The 27,658-nt window shown below is 45.4% G+C and overlaps 1 protein-coding gene across 2 annotated transcripts in view; it reads right to left on the reverse strand.

Annotated features, from left to right (window-relative positions):
• TPPP (tubulin polymerization promoting protein) overlaps positions 1 to 8,834 on the reverse strand; it is a 111,335-nt gene extending 102,501 nt beyond the window's left edge. The window contains exon 1 of one of the 2 annotated variants that reach the window (XM_014602828.3): positions 8,736 to 8,834. The gene's annotated coding sequence lies outside the window, so the exon portion shown is untranslated. The remainder of the gene's footprint in view (positions 1 to 8,735) is intronic. The other variant, XM_006263589.4, reaches the window with a different exon arrangement.
• Between the last annotated feature and the right edge of the window lie 18,824 nt (positions 8,835 to 27,658).

Below are 27,658 nucleotides of genomic sequence, written 5' to 3' on the forward strand. Positions count from 1 at the left end.
GAACACCTATTCACCAGAGCACCCCAAAGGATGACAAGCTCAAATGGTCACAAATTCCTCCAAAACCATTTTAGGCTGGACATAAGGAAAGACTTCTTTACTGTCCAAGCCCCCAAAGCCTGGAACAGACTGCCTCCAGAGGTGGTGCAAGCACCTACTCTGAACTCTTAAGAAACTTTTGGATGCCTATCTTTCTGGGATCCTTTGACCCTAGCTGACTTCCTGCCCCAGGGCAGGGGTCTGGACTCGATGATCTTCTGAGGTCCCTTCCAGCCCTAATGTCTATGAAATCTATGAAGAATTCCTCTCCCTGTATCATTTCCCTGACAGCTTCTGCCTCAGTTTCCACAGCTACATTCTCAGTGTCTGGGGCCACCAAAGGCAAGATTTTACCCCCAAAATAGTCTTCAGAAGGCCCTTACATGTGACAACCCAACAGCCTTAGAAAAGCAGAGTAGTACACAACCTGTATAAGTAAGGCAGTGTGCAACTGTCAGCGTGCAAATGACAGTATCCAAATTTTACATTAATTGCAATCCACTGCTGCAAATTCTAGCAGACATGCAATTGCCTACAGTGTGTGTTGGACTAAAACCCATCTTTTTATAAAACTTGCTAGCCAAATTTAAGTTTTACCATTCTGAAGTTAAACAAAGACCAGAATTTCTACAGCTTTCCTGATTAAAACCCCCCACAAAAAACAAACAAAAAAACCTGGATTCAACCTAAGTAAGTGCCTCCAATATATGCTATATGCTTCCCTCCAATCTAAGCAAAAGATTGAGAGCAATTTTTAGAACAGAGGTGGGCAAATACGGCCTCCAGGCTGGATCCGGCCCAGAAACAGATTCAACCCAGCCCCCGGCTAGACGGCTGGCTGCCAGCTAACTGGATCCAGCCCACAGGGAGCTGTCAGCTTCGGCTGCTGCATGGTGCTGGGCCGGTGAGCAACACTGCTTCTGCATCAGCTGTGGATGTGAGCATCAGGCATCAGCTGTGGATGTGAGCAAGGTTTCTGCTGCAGCAGACAGGTGGCGTCATCAGCTGTGGATGTTGCCAGTAGGTTCAGGAGCCCAGATGCAGAACCTGCCAGCTGGGTGTCCATTGCTGATGACACCGCCCTCCCAGTGCAGTGGAAGCTCAAACCCACATTCCCCACCCAGAACCTGCTGTGGGCATTGGCTGTGGGCACAGCCAGCAGGTTCTGGAGCCCCAGCACAGAGTGTCCATAGCTGATGCTGAGGCCTGCCCAGCACAGCAGCAGCTCCTGTATGGGTCCATAACTGGCACTTTCACCACACTGGGAGGGCAGCAGCATCAGCTGTGAATGCCACTGGCAGGTTCTGTGTCAGAGCTCCGGAACTGACCAGCCGTGTCCACAGCCAATACAACACCTACCCATGGTGGCAAATTACAGCTCTGGTGGGTTCTGGAAGGAGAGGCAGATGGATGTGGTTCTCAACAGGTCCCCAAAACTCATTAAGTGGCCTTCTACCCCTGTTTTAGATGAACATACTAGATGCCATTTTCACATGAGAGATCTGGATTTGCAAATAGCAAACATTTGTTTTTTCTCAAGTGTATCATTGTTTCTGTTTCGCTTTAATATTTGCTGTCTTCCTGTTGTTTTTAAAATATTACATAATTGTATTTATAGGGAAATCTCATCTATTTTCTGTATGTAATTATTTATGCCAAATTAAAGCAACAGTGACAAAGTTCAGCAGATGGAATTTTTCCCCCCATATCTTTGGGTAAACATTCAAACTTAGGAAAGAGCCGAGCAGCTGGAGAAGTGAAATCTTCTCCTTATTCAGTGGTAGTTGCTTTAAGCAATTACAGTGCAAGCTTCCCTGGCATTTCCTCTTGTAAAGATCTATAAGAATCAGAGTTAATGCAGTCCTTTTTTTCTAAAACTTTGCCCTGGGCTGAATTGCTCTAAATCAGGACTCAAGTCTGCAAAAGAATGTGTATTCACTCAGCAACACAGTAGGTTTGGGATGTAGGCAGCATGTTGTTCACTGTAAACTCAACTTTAGCCTGAAGCACGTTTCAAAGTGGTGCACAGGATTAAAATTCATAGCCTTTAAGAAAAAAATGCATGGCTAAAACCTATGGAGTTCTTTGAAAATCTACTTGTATCCAGTACTATGGACAGGGCATGGTAGGGTAAGATATACAACTTACTTAAGCCTCCACCAATTCACATATGCTGCCGTCAGAAAACTGAATGACACCTTTTTCAATGTTTTTCCTACTTCACAAAAAACTAGAATGTCAGATTCTTGTGCCAGTCAAAAGAATTGCCTTGAAAGATAACACTGAATCTAGTCTCTGACAACAAGTGGTTATTATTTTTATTACCAAAACCAAAGCTAACTACGAGTGTAATTTATGTTACAAGACTACTGATGTACATAAGTAAATGCAGTTATCAGTAAATTATATTACCCCAAAGAAAATTCTTCAGGTTGTTTAAAGAGGAACACCCAACCACATTAATTACTAAAATAATAAATACAGACAGCTAAGATGTCCTTCGTAAACATAACGTAACCCAACACGCGCGCGTGCGCGCACGCACACACACACACACACACACACACACACACTCTCCACCTCTCCAGAGTGTACAGTAATAGACACACCGCAACCACCACAACTGCATTGCATCAAAACTTTAACTCCAACTAAGAGCAATGTGCTTCTCCAAGGCATCTGTATGCCAATGGAATGTATGATGTACTATTTTCCACTATGCTCACTCTACATCCATAGATGAATCCCCCTCAACAAGTTTGTTCCCAGATCTGCTGGGCTGCTATCCAGTGGCAGACGAATACATGTCACACGCTAAATATTTAGAGTGTCCACACCCAGGAAGAAGGCAAGCTCACCTGGCCAGCTCAGGCCTCCCAGAATATCAAAATATTCTGTTATTTGCAAGGGGCTTCAAATTCACTTTTATTATAACATGAAACATGAAAGATGCCTAACTGTTCAGCCTAGAATTTTTCTCACAGCACAGCAATGAGAGGACTGGACTAAACAGGTACACATATAGCAATAGTTCCAAGGAGTCTTTGCCTATTTAGCCTCATAGTTCTCCTTCACAGTACTTCTTTAAGAGGGTTGCCACTGGTTCTATACAAAGGTCCCAAGCCATATTAAACCTTAGGGTTAGTGGGCATGGACCCTTGTAGATCTGCTGTACTGCTAACAGCCCAAATCCTTCATTTCCTAGTATATTTTCCTCCCATGTCAAAATACTACTTTCAGAATTATGGAAGAAACTGCTCAACAGTGAAAAATTTAAAGAACTGTCTAGCTTAACAGAAAGCAACTTAAGAAGTGGCTTCACTGCCATGTTTAAAGTACTTTCACAGAGAGAAAAAAATACCAGGTATTAAAGGACTTATTTCCTCTAGTGGACAGAAGCATGAAAAGAAACCAATTTAGGAATTGGGCACAATTATTGTAATAGAGAAAACAATTAACCATTACAATCAACTATGAAGGGAAACAGATACTCCATTTCTTGATATAGTACTTTCAAAGCAGGGTGCTTTAATCACAGAGGAAATATGCTTAGTTCAACATTTCTGGAAATTGTCCTGTAGTCAAATGCAAGGTACTGGGCTTCATGCCGGAGTAAATGGGTGAAATCCAGTAGTTTGCAATACAAACCAGGACAGACTAGATCAGAAGCATCAAACAGATGGCCTGCAGGCTGGATCCAGCCCACGAATCTGTCATTCAGTCCACAGGGCTCCTGGAGCTGCTGAGACTTAGGCAGTAGGGCAAGTAGGACCACATTGATCCCTGCAGCTCCCCGAGCTAGCACAACAGTCTCTGAGCCCACTGACAAATTCCCAGGTACTGAGCTATACTGCAAACTCATTTTGTCAGCAGCAAGGTACGGGGTGGCAGTGTTAAGTCCTGCAACTTCCTGACCCAACACAGCAGCTCCAGGCACTTCTGGGGCTTAGCACAACCAACACTCACTCAACCCTGCTGACAGAGGTGGGTTCAGGTCTGGATCCAATCTGCAAGAAGCCCTGAAATCCGGATCCAGCTCAGGAAGCCAAACAGCCTTGAGAACCTAAGACTAGATCATCATATAGCCCAGTAAGTGGCAACCATTTCAAGCTGTGGGCTGAAACAATCTGGATCCTGTCCCATGCGGGCCAGGTGGCTTTTGTGGCATGTCAGTAGCAGGGGCCTTCCCCTGCACCTGCACCAGGGCCAGACTGCAAGAAACTGCACCTGTGCCACTACTGCTTCTCCCAGCTCCTCACTCCCCAGCTGGGGCACAGATGCAGCTTCCAGCCAGTGGAGAGCTCTGCCAAGGCCAGACAGCAGGAAACTGCACCCATGTTGTTGCACCTTCTGCACTGCAGCCAAGAGGCAGGGGTGCAGGGAAAGGGAGGAGGAAGAAGCAGAAGCAGCATGGATGCAGCTTCCAGCTTCCCAGCCCTGGTGCAGCTCCCTACTAGCCAGACGCTGTGCCCACACCACAGCCAGAAGGAGGCTACAGAGCCAGGGAGAAGAAACAGTGACAACAAGGTCTCAGCAGGAAGTTGCCCAGCTCTGTGCAAGTTAGCCCTGGTGCAGGCATAGGCATAAGCAAAGACCTCAGGCTCTGCAGGCAAAATCCAGTGGCTCTGCAGGCTAGATCTAACTCATGGGCTGTATGGCTGCTTGAACACACTAAAAAAAAAAAAAAAATGCTTTACTGGAAGCAGCAGTGCATTACTTAGACCTGGCTCTGTAATGTCTGTATAGATCAGGCACTTCAGTGGTGCTTTTTGGTGTTTTTAATAGCCGATTCAATCAACTATTAGATAAAAGCGTAAAAAAAGCCCCACTAAAGAGCCCAATCTATACAGACATCGTGCAGGCTGAGTCCAATAAGACACTGCCTCTTCTAGGCATGTGCTGGGCTTGACGTGGGGCACACGGAGTTTAAAGTAAAGCACTGGGGGGGGGGGGGGGGGTAAATCTGCAAGCAGCCTATGTTGCCAGCTCTTGATTTGACCTAGGGCTTTCCAACTTCTAAGCAGCTGGGATCCACAATGAGGCAAAGGTTCCATGCTGCAGACTATTCCCCCTTCCCCCACCCCACCACTGTGCCGCACAGATAGGCAGCCCTTCCTGCACTGCACCACAGGCTGAGCTACCCAGCACCAAGGACAAGAGCAGGAAGCAAAAGACAGTAAAAGGCAGGAAAATCTGGAGATCTTGGCTGCTGCAGAAGGAGCCAGAATGATGGGGGAGCAACTGCTAGATGGAAGCCTAGGTGTTATCAGATTAAACTCTGTGAACTAAATATGGCCTGCAGACCACCAGTTGGACCATCCCGATTTAGCCCTTTTTCGCCTTAAACTCTATGAATGAAAGGCCTCTTCAGTTTTACCTGTGAAAAACTACCTCTAGCAACACTGAGTCCCATCATATTGGGCCAAGGCATGAAACCAGAGATAAAAGTTCTCCTCCCTAATCTTTATCAGTATGTTATGTAACACCTACAAGTCCCTCTGAGGTCAGCCATTCAAGTACAGGTGCCTCCCTGCACAGTAAAACTGGCTAAGCTGGCTGTTCCCTCTTACAGGCTGACTACAGTATTCTGCTGCTTTGCTTTTCTTTTGATAGAAAAGTTAGAGTGCTCCTTGCAGGTTCATACAAAAAACTGGAACTCTTGGTTCCAAAATGATGCCTTTTATTAGACCAACTGGAAAATGACTTGCAGGCTCACTCACTCATGCTCACTCTCTCCTCCCCAGGTTCTCATTTAAACTTTTTTAAGATAAAGAGAGTCCTTTATTTGTAAGCCAAAACCAAAGGTCACAGGGATCCTCCAAAAACAACTAGAAACATTGCTTTGCAGCAATATTTTGCAGCACATGTAAAGCTGGGCAATTTTTTTAAATCAAAGTTTAGATTGTAGAGGGGGCAGAAACAACTGGGGAAAGCTTTTTGAAATTGCCAAAACAAAATGCTTTGACTATTTCAAGGTAAAAAAAAAAATCACTGTTTCATTTAGAAATAGTGTTTTCATTTCAAAGCCGGCCTGGATTGAAAAAAAAAATTGAGTTAAATAACCAAAAGATAATGTGTTTTACTTCGAATCAACCTAAACTGGAATTATTCACATAGCACTAACTGCACTGTGGGATATCAGCATCCCTCTCAGGGAACTGGAAGTCTGTTGTCAAGTTCCCATGCTTCCCTCCATACCTAATCACGCACACAACCCCAAAAGCAAGCAGACTGCAATCCTAGGACAAAAGAAACAGACAATTAAAAAAAAGCCAAATAAAATCTCAAACACATACCAGAGGTGGAGCACAAGGCAGTACAGACACTTAGATTCTAGCCTAAATGAATTCTGATCATAAAACTTTCTGTACTCCTCTGTCAGCTTGTACCCGTTTGAGATCTCTTGTCTTGTACCTATATTGAAAGCTATTTGAGGCAGGTGCTGTTTTTGTATAGCACTTGGGTATAATGAAGTCCTGGTCTATGACTCTAAAGCTCTATGATGCAAAAGATAATAAATCTTTTCTACTAGCTGGCAAAAGCACCTAAAAAGATCTCATGCACTTTATGTAATACAGTAATCTCTCTTTTTATCATATTTCTCCCACAGCCTGCATATGCAAACGCACCCTCTATTGCAGCCTTTTGTGAAACTGAAGTCCAAAGAGTAATTTTATTGTTGTGAAGCGATACTTGACTACCTGCAATTTTTAAAAGAAATAAGAGAAGTGGACACTAAGCTACTGTTAGATTTCACATACAACTAATACTATTATTTCCCCTTTGATAGGTTTTAATGTTTGGTTTTAAAACTTTAAGTGTCTAAAAACTACCTGTTCACAGCCCACCAAACTATGTCTGTCCACTATCTGTCTCTAACCCACCAAACTGTGACTCCCAAGCTATCACATGAAAGGGTTAGAGAGATGTTAGGGCAAAAAATAGATTTGCGCATTTAATTTCACTGGTATCTGCTGCATACGAAGGGCTTTTCAGAGAGAAGGATTTTAAATAGTTCATTAAAATCTATGGCATGAGTAATACAGCGGCAGAATCAGCTAGTGATTATGCTAAAGAAAATAATGCTCTTGATACAGGGACCATTACAAAAAAACACCAGAACTGATTTCCAAGTTTGTTACATCTTCACACAGCAAAAAAAGCAGACTTGTCATACGTCTGTATGTAAATCAAGAGAAATGCTTGAACTTTCTTGGCCTATTTTAACTAGTAGCCATACTAGCTTTTCCTGTGAAGCAGAAACCCAATTGATATGCTAAAAGATTGTCCCTCTAGTCTAGCATATACCTACATATGCAGTCGAGTACAATCAGTCTCAGCACAGAGCACACACATAACAATCCAATAAACTTAACTGCCTCTTCCTCTTAAAAGAACAGCTCTTTCAGGGCAGGGCTGGGGGTTCTTATAAAACCATACCCAGGAAAAATCTATCTACATGCAGCATAGCTAGAACATCCTAAGTCTGGAGGGCATTATTCTTCACTACAGCCAATATATAGTTCAAAGCAAGCATTACAATCTGCCATATAACTACCATACATGCGTTTCCATTTACATACACCTTTTTTCCATTTACAATAGTCTAAAGTGTAACAATTGAAGGGGCTTTTCTACCTTTTAGTTTGCCTCTAAACTGATCTGCAGCTAACACTACATGATTATGGAAGAGCATGAGCTTTTTTTACTATGGCACTTAAGCAAATGGTGTTCTAGCTTCAGTCATTTGGTTGGGATCTGCAAACAGGTATAAAAGCAAGCGGTAGGATTTGAAAGGAAAAAAAGCCCTAATACTTTGTTGCAAAAGGTATGTGGGCCACTGGCAAGAGCCTACCAAACTGATCATATGGAAACGTTAAAAATAAACAAGTGGCATTTGGTAGCAGTCCCCTTGATATCTACTAGGTTGCATGCCCTAAAACAAACCATTTATGGCTTTTTCAAAGTGTGCCCCATCTTACTACTACTAATCTTGGCATGAAGGGAAAAGAATTCAAACTATCTTCAGTGCTCACAGAAGCACCAAAACGTGCAGAACGTCAAAACCTAACAATTCTGATTTCTCTTCAGACTGCGTAAGTGGCACGCAACCAGAAGCATGCAAAAAAAAAAGTCCCGTGTGTGCACACTCATGTTTTGGGACTTGCATGTGAAAGGATCTCCTGTGACAATTAAAGGTGGGCCTGGAAGAGCCAGGAAGCCCTGTCCCGCAGCAGCGGGCACCCATCACTGCACGCTGGCACCCTGAAATGAGGATGACAATGCCTACCCCTGGGGCGTGCGGAAGTGATTCCAATTCCTGACATTTTATAACTACTGGGAAGGGGGAAAGAAATCAACCAAGTAACTAAGGGTGCCCCCCCAGCATTTTGCTCCTCTCCCTGCTTTTTTTTTTAAAGAAATTTTCCAAGACAAATCAAGTCCAAATCCGTGAGCACCACAAATGGCCCTACAACCGGCAAACATCCTCCACCCGCACCAGGGCTTTCATATATTTCCAACGTCTTTTGCTGCTCTCCCCGCGGTTGAGCGCGCCGCCTGCACGAGCACGTGCCCGGCAGCCGGCGGGATGCGCAGCCGGGGCTAGGCTGGGGGCTGCTGGGACTAAAAGCGAAGCCGCCCCGGCTCCGCTCTCCTGGGGGCAGATGCTGAAGGAGCCCGTCGCGCGCACCTACCCCGGCTCGCGCCTTCCAGCCGCCGCGGCTCCGACCCCGCACGAGTGGGTCCGCGCGCAGCTGGCTCGGCTGCGGCTCCGCCGGGGGCCCGCCCCTGCGCCGCGGGCATTGGGCAGCCGGGCGCCACCGCCCAGAGCCCGGCCCCGCCCCGCCCCGGGTCCTAGCTGAGCGCCAGCGCGGGGAGCGCCGCTGCCTTACATGGCAGGTTGCAGCCGAGCCTCTACCCCGCGTTCGCCCGCTGCCGGGGGCCGAGACGTCATAGTGGGCACCTGCTGCCGCCGCCCAATGGGGTCGCGCGCCGCGGGGGTCGGTGCCGGGCAGCAAGGCGGGACCGCCAGTGAAGGGCTTAGGGCCAGGCCTGGGGCCAGGCAGAGCCCAGTCCAGAGCTGTGGGGACAGGCACGCTGTACGAGCGGAAACTGACCGGGGGGGGCGGTGTAAACAAGGCCTTTAGCTTGGCTCCAGCCCCGCCTGGTCAGACCCTGGGACCAGTGAAGGGATGGAGCCTTGGCATCACTGCTTCAATGCAGTGGGCCTGGCTGGGCACGGCGCCCTTCTCTAGCAGGGTAGTTGGCTCACAGCTTCTCCAAGGCTGCAGTCTAACCCCCTTCCACAAAGGCACTGCTTAGCCTCTGCTGAAGTAAAAGGCAGAGGAGGGGATTGAATGCTCTCTCTTGCCTGCTAAAGATCTGAGGGGACAGCCCTCAGATGTCCTGCATGAACGCTGCATGTCCCCAGAGGCCGGGGAGGGGGCACGGCAAGCTCCCACAGGCAGCAGCAGCACTTTTGGCGAGAGCGTGGCGGCAGCAAGCGGGGAGCTCCTGCAGGTGGCCACAGCATTGTCAGCAGGGGGGCATTGGCAACCACCCATAGACACCACCGACATCATTGTCAGCAGCCAGTGGGGATCATGGACTGCCCACAGACACCACCAGCAGTGTTGGTGGCAAGGGGCGTGGGGGCTGGTGAGCAGCAACAGCCCACAGGTACCCCCAGCAGTGTCGGTAGTGCCTTTTCGCAGGGGGTGCATCACCACGCACAGGGGGTGCACATGCACCTGCATGCATCTCCTATGTGTTGCCAATGCTGTCCTCCAAGGTGAAAAGCAACTCCTCTAGCACTCCCCCACTCTGCTACTCCCATGAGAAGCTTCCCCACCTCCTTGGATTCAATCTGCTTTAACCACTAGGTGTCTAGGCATGGGTTGGTAGAGCTGGGCAAGAAGCTGAACCATTCACTCCACATTCTGCGCTGTTTTCTCCCCAGACAGTTTGTAAGAGCTGCATCTTCAGCTCTACTAAAAGGAATGCTCGGGTTCTTAAAATGCTATGCACCTGCTTTGGGAAGGGAGGAGAGGTATAACAAGGGAAAGCAATGCAGACCATCGCAAGCCAATTTGCAATTCCTTGGACGTCAGCCAGATCAAGATCCTGCTAGCACCAGGCTGGTCTCCTAACTCTAACTGGGTTTCAAACTGCGCATTCTGTAATTGGATTAGACTATGGAGCTGATTCTAGCCTATTCCCAACTAAGTTCAAGTACAACTTAAAAACTAAGTGTCCTGTTATAGTTCTATAATTTAGCAGGCATCTGATCTCCCAGCTTCTATGGTCAACTTCAGAAAGGCATACTTAGGGTAGACTCAGCCCTGGCATAAGTGGCATCAGCCTTTACTTCATCAGATTTGTTCATGAAGCCTAAGCAGTCAAAACTCTTGTGGTTAATGTTCCCTCTAAGGAGTGGCGGTCCATGAGCATGCCACTTCGGTCCATGAGTGCGCTGCTTCGGTCCCACCTCCCCCTTTTGGTGCGGCATGGGACACTTACTAAAGGTAAGATCCTCACTCCTCACCCGGGGCAGGCAGTGGGGGCTGGGGCCTGGAGGCTGGGGGCTGGTGCAGATACTGCTGGCTCCGGGGAACTGCTCTGCTCGCCTGCATTGCCTCAGAGAGCGAGGAGGCACGTGGTGTGAGAGCCGGGGAGTGGAGCACTTTGACAGAGCCCGCAGAGCAGTTCCTCAGAGCCAGCGGAGCCTGCGCCAGCCTCCATCCCTGCCTTGCCTCACCTTGGGGAGGAGCCACTGCTTGCCCTGAGTGAGGCTCCGCCAGCTCCAGGGAAGTGCTCCACTCCCCGGCCCTGACGCCACATGCCTCCTCGCTCGCCAAGGCAATGCTGGGGAGAGGAGTAGTTTCCCAGAGCCGGCAGAGCCCATGCCAGGCCCCTGCCTCGCCTCAGAGCTTACCTTCAGCTCCTGTCCCGGTGTGCGGCCTTGAAAAGTTGGTACGCAGCCAGACGTTTAGTTGTGCGTAGCTGCGCGCACAAGCACTTTAGAGGAAACTGCTTGTGGTAGAGGCAATATCTTTTATTAGACCAACTAGACAGTTGCCAAAACAGTTCTTTATTTGTTTTTGCCTTTAAACCGACACGGCTACAACCTATATCCTTGATTCATGAAGTCTAGGTTCTTGAACCCTTTGGGACAAAAGCGGCATTTCACATTTACCCTATCACAACTACATAGTTTTTTAAACCTTCACCTTTTGCAAGTGTTTGTGACCAAGAAGGTAATTTGCCTCCTTTTCTAAAGCAAATGCTAAGAATATGAGCTACTGGAGGGTGTGCCAATTTTAACAGCAAATGAGTCATGAACAAGGAGCACTATCAAGGGTACCTCAGGGCAAATATGTTCTTCCAATCTAATTCCAGTAGCCCTGCTCCTCGCTTAGCTATCTAGTCAAAAAGCTAACCCCCAAGGAACAGAAATATTACGAGTAATACCAACAATAAAAAAAAAAGATGGTGGAAAGGGTTGAGGCTCTCTCTATTTTTTTCCTTTAACTAAAGTTTGATTGTTATACCCCAGCTTTCTGTTCCTTTCCAATAAACTTAGAAAACTCCAGCATAAAATCAGAAAATCCGTTTCCAGAAATATCGCTCAGGGTCTACCAAAATTGGAGACATCACTTTGGTATCACTTCCATCAAAAACAAACTAACTCCTCATTGTGGAGCCAGAAGATTAAACAGCCTAGAAAGAGCAAAGGTATCATTTACATTCATTATTTAGATTTATATTATAATGCAGTGATTATTCAAGGCTATGTGCACCCTTAATATTTCTCAGAAACTCAAACCATAAAGATCAATCAGGCAGCAAACTCATCGGCATCTCTGAAACACCCATACTAGCATAATCTAAAACAGTGATTCTCATCTGAGATGCCACAGTACCCTGAGATACCATAAGATCCTTTTAAGGGTGTTGCAGGGTGTAAGGAGGTAAGTACTTGCTCGTCCCTATCCAATCCCTATGCAAGGAGGTAAACCCTTGGTCCTTCTTCTCCTCCCCCAATCTGGCCTGTGTGAGGTGGGAAAAGTAAGCACTCACTTGTCCCAGCCCCTGTGCAAAGACGAGATAAGTGCTCATTCCCCTGTGACAAGGACAACAAAATCTCTCTTGTTGTCATCTACAGCCCTGCAGCTTGAACATCTTTGATACATCAACATTTTGAACATCTTGGATTCCTCCAACCCCTCTTGGGAAAGAATGACTAATCTCAAGCCTTGGGAACAAGCTTGTCCCAACTTGAAGACAGGCCAATCTCAAACAACCTTTATCTAGCAACAAAGTGTCTAACTTCTATCTTCACTGAACAACTAGGCCTTGCTACAGTCAGATGCCTGCTGTACCCCCTCATCAACAAACGCACTTGACTAAACAACACTGATTGTAATATTTGGGGTTCATTCACCTGCTCCTCTACAAATGTTGTATATGCCATCACCTCCTAAGAGGGTCCTGCTGCTGTCTACATTGCTGTCTACATAAAAAAGTGAATGGATCCCAATCTGACATCAATGTCAGACAGACACAAAAGCTTGTTGCAAAACACTTTAACCTCCCTGGATATTCCATTGCTGACCTCAGAATAGCTGTTCTTAAAACAGTAACATTTTAAAAGCCAACTCAAACACAAGATTGTGGAACATGAACATACCTACAGACTAGATTGTGTTAAGCATGATCTCAGAGTCTTTGGATCCTTATCCAATTGCCTGTAGTAGCTTTTATAATATAACCCTTATGTCCCTCACTGGGTTAACGGTTTTGTTTATCCCTTTTGATCCCTTCAGCATACCTTTGCCCTTCTCAGCAGTACTCCCCCACCCATACTTTGTATTTAAATTACTTTATTCCTTTCTATTTAGTACCCCATGTCTCTAAATTCGTTTGCATCATCTGATGAAGTAGGCATTCACCTATGAAAGCATCTGCCTCTCTGAATAAGTTAAGTCTCTAAGGGCATCTTTGCACCTGCTCTGGGGGCGGAGGGGGGGGCGAGGGTGCTTTAATTAGAGTGGCTCTCAGAAGCCACTCCAATTAAAAGCACCCCAGTGTCTCATGCAGAGGTGCCGAGTACATGGTGGCCCAAGGGGGAAGAGAGCTGTCTACATTGGAATAAAGGTTTCCACATGTTCATCATCTTCGGGTCCTTCCCCCAGCACAAATTAAAGCTGGGGCCTATTCAGCATCCCATGCTTCAAAATGGCATTTGATGAGCACCTGCCACCATTTTGAAGCATCGGGATACTGAATACATGAGATGCCAAGCCTGCTGGAGCATGCACACTCCAGCAATCTCAACTGAGTCTGCTCTGATGTGCTGTAATTACAGCACATTGGAGCAGGCATCCACAAGCATTTTAATTAGAGCGGCTTTCAGAGAGCCGCTCTAATTAAAACGCTGCAGCGTCACATGTATTAAGCCCCTACACAATTAAAAATGGTTGTGGGATGCTTTATCTAAAGCTTATTCAACAAACTTTAGTTAAAGCACCCAGGCAGGCATTTTAAACCTGTGGAGACTTATACACGTGACACTGCAACAATGCTAGAGTGTTCTAATTAGAACGTGTTGGAGCACGTGTATAGGCACTCTAAGAGGTTCCACCCTGCCACCTCTCAAGATCCCAATAGGTGTACATGTCTATACATAATACTATGGAGTAGAATTGCAGTTTTTTAGTTGTTTAATATAAAAAGGTTTCTATATTAGGCCCAAATGTTCCTATATCCTATGAGGGAGGTCAAACCCCTTTCTATACAATATAGAAAGGTACACATGGAATAAGATGGGCTCACTGATTGCACACACTGAGCAGCGTAGAGCATACTCCTTCAAATGGTGACCATGGTGAAGAAGAGGTGATCCTGTCACTAAGGTACTAGACTGGGATAAAGGAGATCTGGATTATGTAGCTGCATATGATACAGGCTTCCTCTGTGACAAAGAGCTAAATCACTAAAACTCCCTAGACCTCTATTTTGAACATATGAAACAGAGATAACAATACCCATTTATCAGGGAGGCAGTAAGGATGTATGTCATGATGTTTGTCAGACACTCATATCACAGTGCTGAACACCCCAGAAAAGCCATAAATAAGGAATTGGGGAAAAAATCCTCATTCAGGGAAGGATATGGATATTGTGCAGTGTATGAAACCTGGGGTCAACTACTGAACAACGGAAGTAAAAATAAAAATTGAACAGCTGCCTCATTCACTGAGCACTTCTCATCTTGGTCTTTGAATGAGGCAGACATCCTCTGGAAAAGGCAATACACAATTATGCAATTACAGATTATACACGGAATTTCAAAAGCAGCTAGCAGACAGTGGGACTGACATTGCTAAGTTACTTAAGGACACTTGCAAATCACACCATGCCTCATATTGCACAGATGGTGCAGGGTAAGGTTACACTTGCTACTTTGCCTTTGTCATTTGCTGATTGTTGAGTGCTTCACTTTGAAATCATGAGCCTAGCTTTCCAGTAAGGAACAGAATCCGATTCATAGCATGACTTCCGAACCAAGTTACTATTAGAGAAACAAGTCCTACATTTCTTTTCCCCACTGCTATATTTCTGCTGGAAGGTGAAGCGGACAGGCCTATAATTTACCAACATCAACGGTAAGGAGAGGATGAAAAATCAATGTTTTGAGATACCTCCACCCCACCTTCTTGCAGTTCAGGCATCAGCAGCCTAAGGACAATAGACTTGGAACCTGGAAAAATATATAGGGTATTGATATGCAAATGAACTAATCAATGTTCCCACAGGCTGTTGCCATAGTGGACAGATTCTTTCAGTACCTTTGTGCCAGCAGTGACCTAAAAAGGATGCAGCAAAGAGAAGGAGGAGGGAAAAAACTTCACTTAAACATACCAAGACTTTTTCCCCAGAGGAAAAGGTTTTTGGACCCATTGTTAACAATTAGTTAAAACCTGAGTTGGGAGAGAGGTTGGTCACTGTGAGGCCGTGTTATTCAGCTTCTTAGCTTACCATTTCCTTTCTGCTGCTGACTAGGTATATAAAGTGCCTGTTTTAAGCCCACTGATTTGTTTGTCTCAAGTTTCACTGAGAGCCCTTGGCACTGGTAATGAATGTCCAAGCTATTCTATGCTTGTGCAAATTCATATCCTTTCATTGGTACATTTCATAGCAGCTAATTTTTACTAAGCACAGCTTGTTCTTAAGAACTGGGATGAAGCAGAATGATGGTGTAGGTTTCTTTAAAATTAAATCATAAAGTATTTCCTGAGGACCTATCATGAGTTTTTGTTTCTAAAATATACTGTATAATTCCCCCATCCAAAGTCTTAGCCATCTTACTCTGGAGTATGGACCTTTTCTCCCAGTTCAGTGATGCTATTTTTATGGCAGGACAAACAGAGCTTTGTTTCAGCCCCTAAGTTAGTATGAATATGCACAGGTACAGCAACTGGACGAAGGCAAAATTCTAGCCCTATTGAAGGCAGTAAAAGTCTTTTCATTGACTCCACTGAAACCAGGATTTTACTTTGGATATGCAACCTGTCCATATAGTTGTGGAAGGTTTTGCAGGTTTTAGTGTGCCTAGACTTACTGGGCTTTAATAGGTTTATGACATTAAAACCATACAAACACTAGTGGCCTTGACTATGGCAACATTTTATTTCAGCAACCTATACTATTTTTAAAAGACCAATGAGAGGAGAGCCAAAGTATTCAAAAAAGAAAGATGGAATGTATCCTCTGTGAAGAAATCCCCTCTCTGCCCCTCATTTGGGCCAAACCAAGTTACCCCTTTATCTCCTGGTTTTCTTCCTGGTACAGACTGGTCAATCAGGTGAGTGACCTGTCCAGATAAATTCCTAAGGGGAGTGCTCTCTTCCTCTGGCAGACATTTTGAATGCAGCAAGCAAATACCCTAGACTTCTGCCTGGAGATTCACTGCAAGTAAAAAACCTGGAAACTAGACAGGAGTTAGGAATTATGTGTAGGCCAGTCATGTCTTAAAAGGATCACTGAGTCCAAGACTGTATAAGACTCACATGCTTGTTTGCTCAAAGTTTATTCTGACTTCCTTGTTCTAACTCCCGCCACACTTCCCCCCCACCCCATCAATAAAGGTACCAAGTTGCAGCATGCCTTGTTGAGTTACTGTCAGTACAGAGAGAGGGAGAGAGAGAGAGAGAGAGAGAGAGAGAGGAAGCCTTTCGCTCCCAGCTTGGCTGGCAAAGTTTGTCTTTTTATATTCCCTCAGCTACCTGATGCTATCGCTGGATGCTTCGGGATGAAAGAAGCACCCAGAAATATTACTGTGGGCAAAGCATCCACAATGTTTGCAGGGTCTGTGTGCCCCAGGCTGCACAGAACCCTACCAGAGACCAGTGCCTGCGTGGTGGCAGCGTTACCCCAGGCTTGTGGGTGTTTTCCAGGAAGTGGGACAGTCAGCTATAGGCTCCCCAAGGGAGACTCCTAAAGTGTGGCTTTGGTCCTGGCACAGTGAGGTGAGTGGCTCTGTGTAGTAGTGACCTCTACCGTGCTGCTACATCCTCTACAGTGAAGTATCAGAAGAGTTTGTGTTTCCTTACAATGAGCAACGAAAAAGTGATATACAACACATGATCCATTCTTTGACTGAGGCCAGACATGGATGTCTAAAGCTAAGTGCCCAGCACCAGTTTCTCACTATTTGGGGTAGGGATGTTAAAATGCAGCTGGCCCCAAAAAATCTTTAAAAAATCTGGTTCCAAGATCCTACATTGAAGTCCCTTAATTAAATACCCACATATTCATGGTGCTATTCCAGAGGCAGAAAATTATTTTGGGTGGAGGGCCGCTTACCCAGTTTTGGCAGGCTGTTGAGGGCTGCATGGGTAGTCCCACCCCTTGACAGGTGCCCCGCACCCTGGTCACCATCTCGGGACCAGTGTCCCAATGTCTTGGGACCAATGTCTCAGGGCCAGCACTGGCAGGGCCCAGAGTGGGGCGCAGGCTGGCAGGGGTCTGTGGAGCCAGGCTGGGTTGCACCAGCAGGGAGAGGGGGGACCTGGCCCGGCTCCATAGAGCTCCTGCCAGCTGTGACCCTGCACTCCTGCTGCCCTGCTCTGGACCCCATTGGCACTGGCCCCGAGACACCAGTGTGGGCCCTGTAGACCCATTCACTCCCAGTGCCCCCCAGCCCCGCATGCAGTTCCAACCCCCTGCTCCCTGGCAGGGGAGGAGCTGGTGCTGAGTGTGGGGAAAAGCGGCCCATCCCCAACCCGCACCCCCTGGCCGGTGCTCCCGCTGCAACTGCTTACAGCCTGCGCAGGGCTGTCCTGAGCAGGCACAGGCAGCCCCACATGGGCTACGAGCAGCTGCAGAGTAGGGTGGTGGCCACGGGATGGGGAGGGGCCGCTTTTCTCTGTGCTCAGCACCAGCTTGTAACCTGCACCTGCTGCCAGCCTGAGCCCCGTGAGGGCTCCAGGCTCACCCACTGGGGCTGCGCATGGCGGCAGCAGCTGCTGCCCCCCCATTTGCTGCACTGGGCAGTGTGCAGCTGCCACTGCTGCCTCTGTGCTGCCCAGCATGCGAGTTCTGGGTGGGCAGCAACAGTAAACACTGCCCAGTAAGCGGGGGGGCCACAGCTGCTGCTGGTGTGCACAGCCCCAACAGGCAAGCCCGGAGCTGGTGCAGGGCCCAGACTGGCAGTGGGGCTGGGTTACAAGCTGGTGCTGAGCATGAGACAAGTGGCCCCTTGCCCACCCTGTGCTGTAACCACTTGCAGCCCGCATGGGGCTGCCTGTGCCTGCTCAGGACAGCCCCGCATGGGCTGTAACCAGCTGCAGCAGAGAGTGCCAGCCACAGGGCAGGGAAGGGGCTGTTTTTCCTCGGGCTCAGCTTTTCCCCAGGCTCCTTCCCTGCCTGGGGTCCTTCCCTAACCTCCCCTTATCCCAGTTTCCGGTGCAGCCACATGGTACCAGGCCAGAAGCCCCTGCTGGGGCTTCCAGCTGGGGAGGCGGTGCCAGGCGGGCCCTGCTGTTGTGGGAGCCCACCAGGCTTCCCCTGGGTCCTACTGCCCCTGACTCATGTCATTTTTGGCAGGAACCAAAGCCAGATAAATATTAATTTTCTACATTTTTTAGGGGCCCCATGGGCTGGATAGAATGGCCTCATAGGCCAGATCCAGCCCACGGGCTGTATTTTGCCCACCCCTGTGCTAATCATTTAGACTGGCAGAGGTTCCATGGTGAGATACAGAAGACATTCGAACTAGGAAGGCAGATGTAGGGTTTGTGCTTCCTTTTTCCTGCCATTAGCCATAAAACAAAGCCATGCTTGATATTTTAGACTGTCCATATCTATAGAGCTATATCAGAGTAGACAGACAGACTGACTGACAGAAAGATGGATATAATTTAGAGAGAATCCTGAGACGTGAGGAAAAGTAACTGAAGCAAGTCTTAACCCAGGTACCTTCTATAAACTGTATAATCTAGCAGTGTGACACTCAGCTTTCTCTACTACCTTCCTCCTATTGATTATCACACTATCTGGATGCATCCATTTCAACCTACATCAGTTATTCCTACAGTTGATTCACAAGATAAGCCTAGAGGTTTCAAATAGAAATCCATAGTGTCAGAAATATTTTGACCTGTTGTTGTCTTTCTGAGTTCTTAGCAACAGAACAAAAAAGCTCTATTTCCATAGTCAAAAATTGAGCGCAAGCTAAAAGTTGGCATTTTCTGAGGGATGTCTTGAGCCTAAAGATGTTGAGAATCACTAACCTAGATTGTAAGATCTGCAGTGCTTGTATGAAACCTGTACTGAAACCACAGACTCCAAGTTTTAGTTAGGGTCTTCAGGCAATATAAACAATAAATAAGAGGAGAAGAAATAAGGCCTATGAAAGCAAGAAGTCTATGAAGTTCTTAAAAGGCAAGGACAATGATTCTGAAATGGATCCTGAAATCAGATGTGAAAGTGTTGGAAACTGAAATTACAGGATTATGCTTTTTGCAATATTTGAAGGAAAACAATGGCATCTGCACAAGGTATTATATGTATGACTTTATAAAGGAAAAACCCCATGCAAAGTAGAGCCTGGGCACAGTTCTTACTAAAGAGAATATAAACGTGCAAAAAAGACGGGGGGGGGGGGGGTTAGATAACAAGAGAAGTAAGAGATACTCAATATAATAATAAATATATGCAGGTAGGTGTCTGCGTTCCCAGGTCTCAATGTAGTACCAGACTTTTCTTAGCCCCAGACAGTGATCCATGTTAAGACAAATCAACAGAGCTTTGGAATCAAATTAAATCAATGGGACCACTTCAGGACTATCAGATTTCATAGATTTCATAGGCATTAGGGCTGGAAGGGACCTCGGAAGATTGAGTCCAGCCTCCTGCCCCAGGGGCAGGAAGTCAGCTGGGGGTCAAAGGATCCCAGCAAGATAATCATCCAACTGACACTTAAAGAAATCCAGAGTAGGTGCTTGCACCACCTCTGGCAGCAATCAGTTCCAGGTCTTGGGGGCTATCAGGTTCTTCAGTTTAAAAGCATTTCTGATACTAACTCATATACTAATCAGTGGCACTCTCCCTCTCATTTTTCATTTCTTCAGTATGATTTCAAATAAATGTTCTGTTTTTTGTTTTTTTTTTTTGTGGTTTTTTTTTTTAACACCAAGACAGAATACTCAAAAAGACCCGTAGTTCAATTAGAAACTCTAAAATGTAAAAGGACTTGGAAAATATGCACTGGGCAGCATTCAAACTTGGTTTTACTTACATCATCTTTATTAAGTGTTTATTTTTATAACCTAATAATGGTCTAATAGCATTATCCTATAACATGTTCTAAGCCCCTCCAGAGCAGTAGGTACATTTCAGAGAGCATGGATTCCAACCTGCCTACATATTTGTTTTTCCCTGAGCACTCACTATAACTATTTTGTTTGTTACTTCAGATCCCCTTCACAGGAGTGATTGTTTACAGCAAAGGAGGACTCCCCACTGGAAGCCAAAGAGGAGGTTGGTTGTCCACTGCAGAAGAATGGTAGGTGAGGAACTTGAATGGAAGGGGCAGATATTTTCCAGTTTACCAAGGATTTGCAGACAACCTCTAAGGTGTGCTGAAGGATATGTCATCTAGAATACTCCAAGCTGTAAGTCAACAGATGCCATCATAATGACAAAGCTGTACTGCGCAGTCATAATACCATGCAAGACCCTGCTTGTTACACTTTATAATATGCTGCAGATCAGTTCAGGTACTAAAAATAATCATACTTTCCCTGCTTGATAAAGGCAAGTAGGAGGATTATGTAAGAGCATTTCTGAATCATATGTGGCACATGCTCAGTCCAGAGGGATGTACCATAATAAAATATTTGATAAAAGCTTCTACACAATCAAAATGTGCTCAGGCACTTTTTACGCATAGCAGGTCAGCAACAACATATACCGCTCATGATCTGTACTCTGCACTGACATTCTCTTTCTTTCTAGATACAGTTCAAATTGTTCATCATCTCTTAAATCTCAATCAAGTTAGTGGCTCTCTGAGATTGCCTCTTCCCCATGAGGCCAATTACATGTAGCTACAACAATCCGTTTGTAAACTAGAGCTGAACCACCAGGAGTCACAAGGCAAGGAGTTATTTGTGAAGAGCCCATCAATTTGAAATGTATTTTCTCTTGTGGTCTAAAAGGTCATGGCCCTGTCACCCAAAAAGATATGGTACATTTGGGCTACAAGAGAACAAGATGACAACAAAACCTTGATACCAGAACTAGGAAATATACACATAAAATATAAATTAAGCTACATTCTGTTCACAATTGTACTTGTGTAAAACATGAATAACCAGAAGCAAGCAGATTGTCTTTCATCACCAACACAGTTACTACTGTGGTTCAACATCAGTGTAATGGAAATCAAAAATTACTCTGCCCCCCATCCCTTTCTGTTTTTTCCCCTTTGCTTTTTGTTTAAAGAAAGGTATTGTGTAGGGAAAGACAAAGGGCTGGAGGGATAATCATATTGATTTTTTGGGTACTGGAAGTGGGAATTGACATTTCTTACTGGATAAAATGAAGATTTTACTGGTCCATGACTGGAAGGCAATAGGTAAATGAAAAAGATACCTAGTAAAGAAGATCCTGTTGGGAACTGAGACAGGGAAAGAGAGAGTGGGTTGATAGGAGGGGTTGGTAATAGGTCTTCACCAAGAACACAGCTGGCAAAGACTCAGATTTTGCTGCATAACACAAGTATTAGTAATCATTTTCCACATCAAACCCTATCTGTACAATGAGAAGAGATTTCCTTGAGTGGACAGAAAAGTAAATTACCATCATTCATTGGGTACCTTAATTTAACTCCATCCTAATTGATGTGCTCTTCTGCCATTTCTAATTTTGCCAGGGAAAAGCTCATCCAACATACTATTTCCCTTCAGATTTTTCTGTATGCTGTATTTCACTAAGATCTCTCAAACCCCCCCCCCCCCCCCCCCCGGCATAAAATAAAAAGTAATAGAATTTTCTAATTTTCATGAATACCTATTTCCCCTTCCAACTTCCCCTGAGTATCATATCTTTAAAAAAATTGTTCTCATCACCTTGGGTTTGTGAATTCAGTTGTTTAGGGGAGTGGCACTGGCATTGCATATATGCTTGCAAACTCTTAAGCACGTTCAGCAAAATTCAAATCTGTAGGGATTATTGTTATCACTGTCCCATCAATGTAAGAATGCAATATCAGCATATCAATGCTGGACAGCAGTGATGCAATGAGAGATGTTCTGCACAGAAACCATCTGTGTTAAAAAAACAAAGCAAGCAACATATAAATAGATACTTTTTAGAATGTAAGTGATATAGGAAGGGACAGTTTTACCGTCCATGCTGGGATAACAGCCTTATTACACCCCCAGCTAGTGCAGTTCCACCCACCTCTATACCCAGCCTGTGGCTTCTTATTTCTCCAAGTCATTGGTTTTGTAAGGGGAAATCCTTGTCTATCTGCACTCTCTCCAGGTTGATGTGCAAAACAGTGCACATTAAGATATCTGTGGTGAAAACTTGGACCAGGTGAAATCAATAGGAGTTTATCTTTGATTTCAGCAGGACCAGAATGTCATCCAGGGGTTGCTATATTTCTTGACAGGCCAACTGGTAATTTCTGAATGCTACATGTGGTAAACAGCGGCAAATACCCAAGGGGATTTCTCTCCCTGTCTATTCTGATTTAGTTGGAATTTATTTATTAGCTACCATTATTTGTACTATGTAGCAGTTTTCTTCTGTACAAATCAGTACAAGATACAAAGAACAAGAAGCCTTATTTTACAAATGAGGAAAATCGGGGGGGGGGGGGGGCACTGAGCTGCGTGGTGATATGCCTTTTTAAAAGGTCCTACTGCAAGACAGCGACAAAATAAAAAGCAGAGCCAAGCTGGGTTGCATTAGGAGGAGCACTGCTAATGCAAGGGAATGATAATTCACCTCTATTTGGCACTGGTAAGACCACACCTGGAGTCCTGTGTCCAGTTTTGGGCCCCCACTACAGAAAGGATATGGACAAATTGGAGGAAGTCCAGTGAAGGGGAACAAAAATGCTTAGGGGGCTGGGGCACATTACTTCTGAGAGGCTGAGGGAACTGGGCTTATTTAGTCTGGAGAAGAGAAGAATAAGGGGGGATTTAATAGCAGTCTTCCACTACCTCAAGCATTGGCAAAGCTTTGTGGGGGGAGAATGGGGGGGCACACATGCCCCCCAGACATGCCCCCCCAGATTTCTGCACTCAGGGTGGGGCACAGTTGCGGGTCTGCACCCCTGCTGGAGCCAGCGCCTGGCAGCAGTGGGGGCAGTGGTGGTGCAGAGATGTGCTCCCCAACTCTCAACACTTACGCATTATTTATGACCTAAAGGGTGGTTCCAGAGATAATGGAGCTAAACTGTTCTCGGTGGTAGCAGATGACAGAACCAAAAGAAATGGTCTCAAGTTGCAACAAGGGAAGTTTAGGTTAGGAGATTAGGAAAATCTCTCTCACTAGAAGGGTAGTAAAGTACTGAAACAGGTTACCCAGAGAGGTGGTAGAATCTCCATTCTTGGAGGTTTTTAAGATCCAGTTACACAAAGCTTTGGCTGGGATGATCTAGTTGGGGATGGTACTGCTTTGAGCAGGGGGCTAGACTAGATTACCTCCAAAAGTTCCTTCCAACCCTAATTTTTTATGATACTATGGAGGGAGCTTTCTACTGGAATTCCTCCAGGATCCAGTTTGGTACCATCTTGTTTACTATTTTCATTAATGTCCCTGGCATGACACAAAGGAGCATGTTGACAACACAAAGTTAGAGGCATCCTTAACACACAGGTTACAGTACAGACAAGGTGTCAAGTAGGACCAGCAGATGCTCTCAGGGAGGTGGGTGGACAGGAAGAACCCAAACTATTTTTAATATGGAGTTTGGGATTAAAATACCTTGTGACAGTAATGGCAGAGGATGGGACTTGGTGACCTAGAAGGTCCCTTCCAGTCCTACATTCCTACCTCCTTCCTCCTAGTCTAGTGCTCTAGCCAGGACCTGACTATTTTTTGACAAATGAAAGCCTGTACATCTGTTTCTACTGACATTTGGGCCTCCCTGCTGCCATTTTCCAGCATGCCAGAGACAGAGGGCTGCCAGGACTGTTTAGCTGCCTAAAACCCAACTTTGGTGCATGGAGGTGGGTAGGGCCACACGTAGGCAGATCTAGGATTTTGTAAAGTGGGGTGTGGGAGCAGCAATCAACACTGCAGGGTTGGCTGTACTCCCTGCTCCCAGATTTCCTTCCACCTCCCCACAAACCCCACACCCACACTCCGTCCCCCCCCAATCCCTGCTTACTGGGGACAGAGCCTGAGTCCGACCTGCTGCTGCCAGCTTTGCCCCACTTGTATTTGCTCCAGGAAAGGGCGTGCAGCAGCCATAGAGACACTCTGGCCAGGTGCTAGAGCCTTGGAGGACTCAGCCTCTTGTTGTCTCCAGAGTGTGCCCTGTGCCGCTTTTTTCCAGAGTGTTTTCTTTTGATACCAGGATCTCTCAGTATCAAATTTAGAGCCTGTGCTGCATAACATTTTTTCATTCATGGCGTGCCTCCTGTGGCATCTCAAACAGCTTTGAGAAGCCACAACAAGCACATGCTCACTTGTCTGGATGTGACCACAATGTCCCACTTCTGCCAAGAGACCTTGCATTTCTTTTCTGCAGTGTTATGTTTTACCTACTCTAATGTCTCAGAATTAGAAGCATGCAGATGGCACACTCTGTTAAGAAGCCTTGGTAGACTAGAGCCTATATATTACATGATTTAGAATTCCGCTCTTTTATTCATATGCATGTCTCAGTGAATCAGTATGGTGATACAAGCCATGAGAATGGTATAGAAGTGAATTAAAGCCTTGGCTTTGGTTAAAAATAGACCCTGTCTGCTACCATGGGTACTTGGCTCATTGCAAAGTCCTTGCACCTGCAGTCCTGTGCCCCAGTCACTAAATAGCTTCCAGCGTCTTCAAAAAAAAAAGAGACAGGTCCTAGTGATAACAGCATACTTTACTGAACTACCCTGAGCAAATCTATGTTTTGGACTGATTAGGCAGGAGTCCGCTGGGAGATACAGCATGCAATCATGAAATAGTAAGGTAGATGCTTAAGATGCTAAGCTAATGGTCACCAAACAATCTTTCCCTAGTCTCCACCATCCCCCTTCTTACTTGCACCAATCTTCTTCCTTTGCATTCCCTCGGTCAGTCCCCAAGCTCTTGTTCCCCCTGCATTCAAGCCAAACAAGCTTCTCCACCACTTAAAGTGCTTGGGGTGCCAGCCAGGGTGGTACTGAAAACACAGGAATTGGCCTCTCTTCTTTAGTGCCTAGTGCTACAGCACACCTGATACTAGGAGAGGCAGTTACAGTATATGGCCTGCTCAGCCCCTGCATTTCTAGGTGGGAGTAAGCTCACTACAGACAGCATCTTCAGAGTTTAGCATCCAAATGCTAACAAGTCTCAAATAAGCATATGGAAAAAAAGATTACTCAAAAGCTTATAAATTACCCAGATTTGGGCATTTTTTTCAAAGGAACAGCAAGAGAAAGACACATCCTGGTGTCAGACTGCTTCTTCTCTCCCCCATGCTGGAGTTTTCTGTAAAGCATGGAGGAACTAGATCTTCTGAGAGAGAAGGTTGTAAACAAAGACAAAATAGTATGCACAGACTATCCTTTTTCTTTCATTTCAGTCTTGGAAACGGCTGAACTGCTTTAGCTGTCTTTTTCTCCAAAGAATTCAGCCCAAGGCAGACAAACAGAATGAAAAGTTGCTAAATTTAAATGATTTGTACTGAAAAGTTATAAGCAACTGAAAACAGGGTCTTATAGCAGAATGCCCTCACTGTGTGTGGTGTCTCTTGTAAGTTAGATGAAGAGAGGCTACATGACTTGGACAAGGTCATACAGTGACTTGATAGCAGAAGTGTGAATAAAACTGAAATCTCCTCGCTGAAAATGCCAAGTCTTATCCAATGGAGCATCTTCCCTTCCTGTAAATAACGCACTGTATGCCTCCTAGCAGGGAACTGTGATTAGATAAATTACTATAAGATAAACTAACAATTGGCTAGAAAAACCAAAATGTAAAGAATTAAGCAATCCCTATTTTTCACGATGAACCAACTCTGGAAAATAAAATGACAGTAATTTTTTCCTCTGTAGAGCACTTCTTACACCATGCAACCATATGATTTTTGCACAAGTCATTAAAATGTTTGTAGTGGACAAGGAAAAAAAAGCTAACAACAACATATCCTTTGATCTTTTCTGCTTTACCTACTCACCAGATAAACAGAAAATAGAAAATTAACCAAATACTACTCAGCAGTACTAGCCATGGATTTCTTCCAAAAGTTCATTGTATAGCAAGTAAATATAAAGAGAGATTAGAAAAGGGTGGGGGAAGGCTGAGAAAGATTAAACTGTCCCGTCTGGTAAATATTGATACAGTACATGTTATCATAGTTGAAAAAAAAAAAGATCTGCCTTGAAGTCTAGGTTCCTGCATGTTAAACTTTCAATCCTGCAGAGGCAAATTTGAACTGTGGTAGCCAGCATTTTGCTGAACTAGAGATCCTAAACCAGGCTGTAATGTTCCATAACAATTCACTTAGGAATGTAGGATTGGGTCAAAAACTTTCCCAAACACAGGTCCCAGGGAAGTCAGCCACAGTGTAGAATCAGGTACATTATCTTAAGCGTATGCAGATCAGATGCAAGTGCCCCTTTTGACTTACAGATTTTATTATCATAGTGAACAAGGGTAGAAAAACCTAAACTAGCTGGATAAGCATAAATCCAATGACTTTACAACTTTCTCTTTTGGTTTTTTTTTTAAAGGATTATCAGGTGAAACTGCCCAATGTGTTTGACAGGAAAACATTGAGAAAGCAGGCAACCAATGGAATTATTCTAATTCTACTGGACACGCTGTTTAAAACAGCAGACCACCATTGCAGCCCCCACAGTATTTGCTGCTTAAACTATTACAGCTTTTTGCTACGGCAAAAGGACCTGAAATAAGGAACAAGAAAAGGGGTATCTGTAGGGTGGAGAGTGGAGCAGTGTGGGGTAATGTGGGACCAAGAAATGGTCATGTAGAACCACCCCTAATGTGCATTCAGTTACATATAGTGCTATGAAGAAGTTCCTGTTTGAAACAAACATTTCTGTAGCACCTGTGCCATTTTTGTAGCACTCACTCCATTTTTGTAGTGCTATAGGGGATGTGCATGTCTGGCTTGACTTATACCACTAAAAAGGCATTTGTAGTGCTACAAATGTAATGTCTGTTCATGGCCTAAGAGGCTTATGACACTACCTATATTGTTTTCTAGACTGGTATGGTTATAGTGGTACACACACCCTGTAAACCTCTCTCTCAACTTTGAAAGGTAAATATATAATGAGGGAGGAAAATGATTGACTTCTTTCAGTCCTTCTGAACGTCATTTGTCTTTTCCTTCCTTTCAAGCCACCCACCTCAGCAGTGCAAACTGCCACTGAACCATTTGCACATCCAACAGGGGCAACATTAAGATCTCTTTAACACTGTTTGTAATGGGGCCTTTAGCCTATTACTGAGGAGGAGAGGGTCAGGCTGCTTGTAAGGACCACTGGGAATTTAACAGGCCCAATAGGGAAGATGTGAGTCAGGTGACCCAAGGGGGCATGGCTAAGGGGCTTATAAGGCCAGAACCCCTTGCCAGCCTTGGGGAAGGAGCTCCAGACTGCAGAGGCTGAAGGAAGATTGGCAGTGATCCTCCACTGAAGTCAAGTCATTTATGTTGTATGTTCATTATATTACTGTGTAACACTGGAGGAGTGAGTTATGGCTGGGGGGAGGATGGGGGCCACAGGAGCTCCTGGGAAGCCACTCCCACTGCATGGGGGAACTGAGATTGGTAAACGACTGTAAACTAGAAGGACTGCAAGAGAGGGCCAAAGGCTCTAGAGGGCAGAGCCTAGGAGAGAGGGCCTGAATCCCCACTTAAGCAAGGGTGAAA

This window comes from Alligator mississippiensis, chromosome 5, assembly GCF_030867095.1.
Source record: "Alligator mississippiensis isolate rAllMis1 chromosome 5, rAllMis1, whole genome shotgun sequence".
Classification (NCBI taxonomy): Eukaryota; Metazoa; Chordata; order Crocodylia; family Alligatoridae; genus Alligator; species Alligator mississippiensis.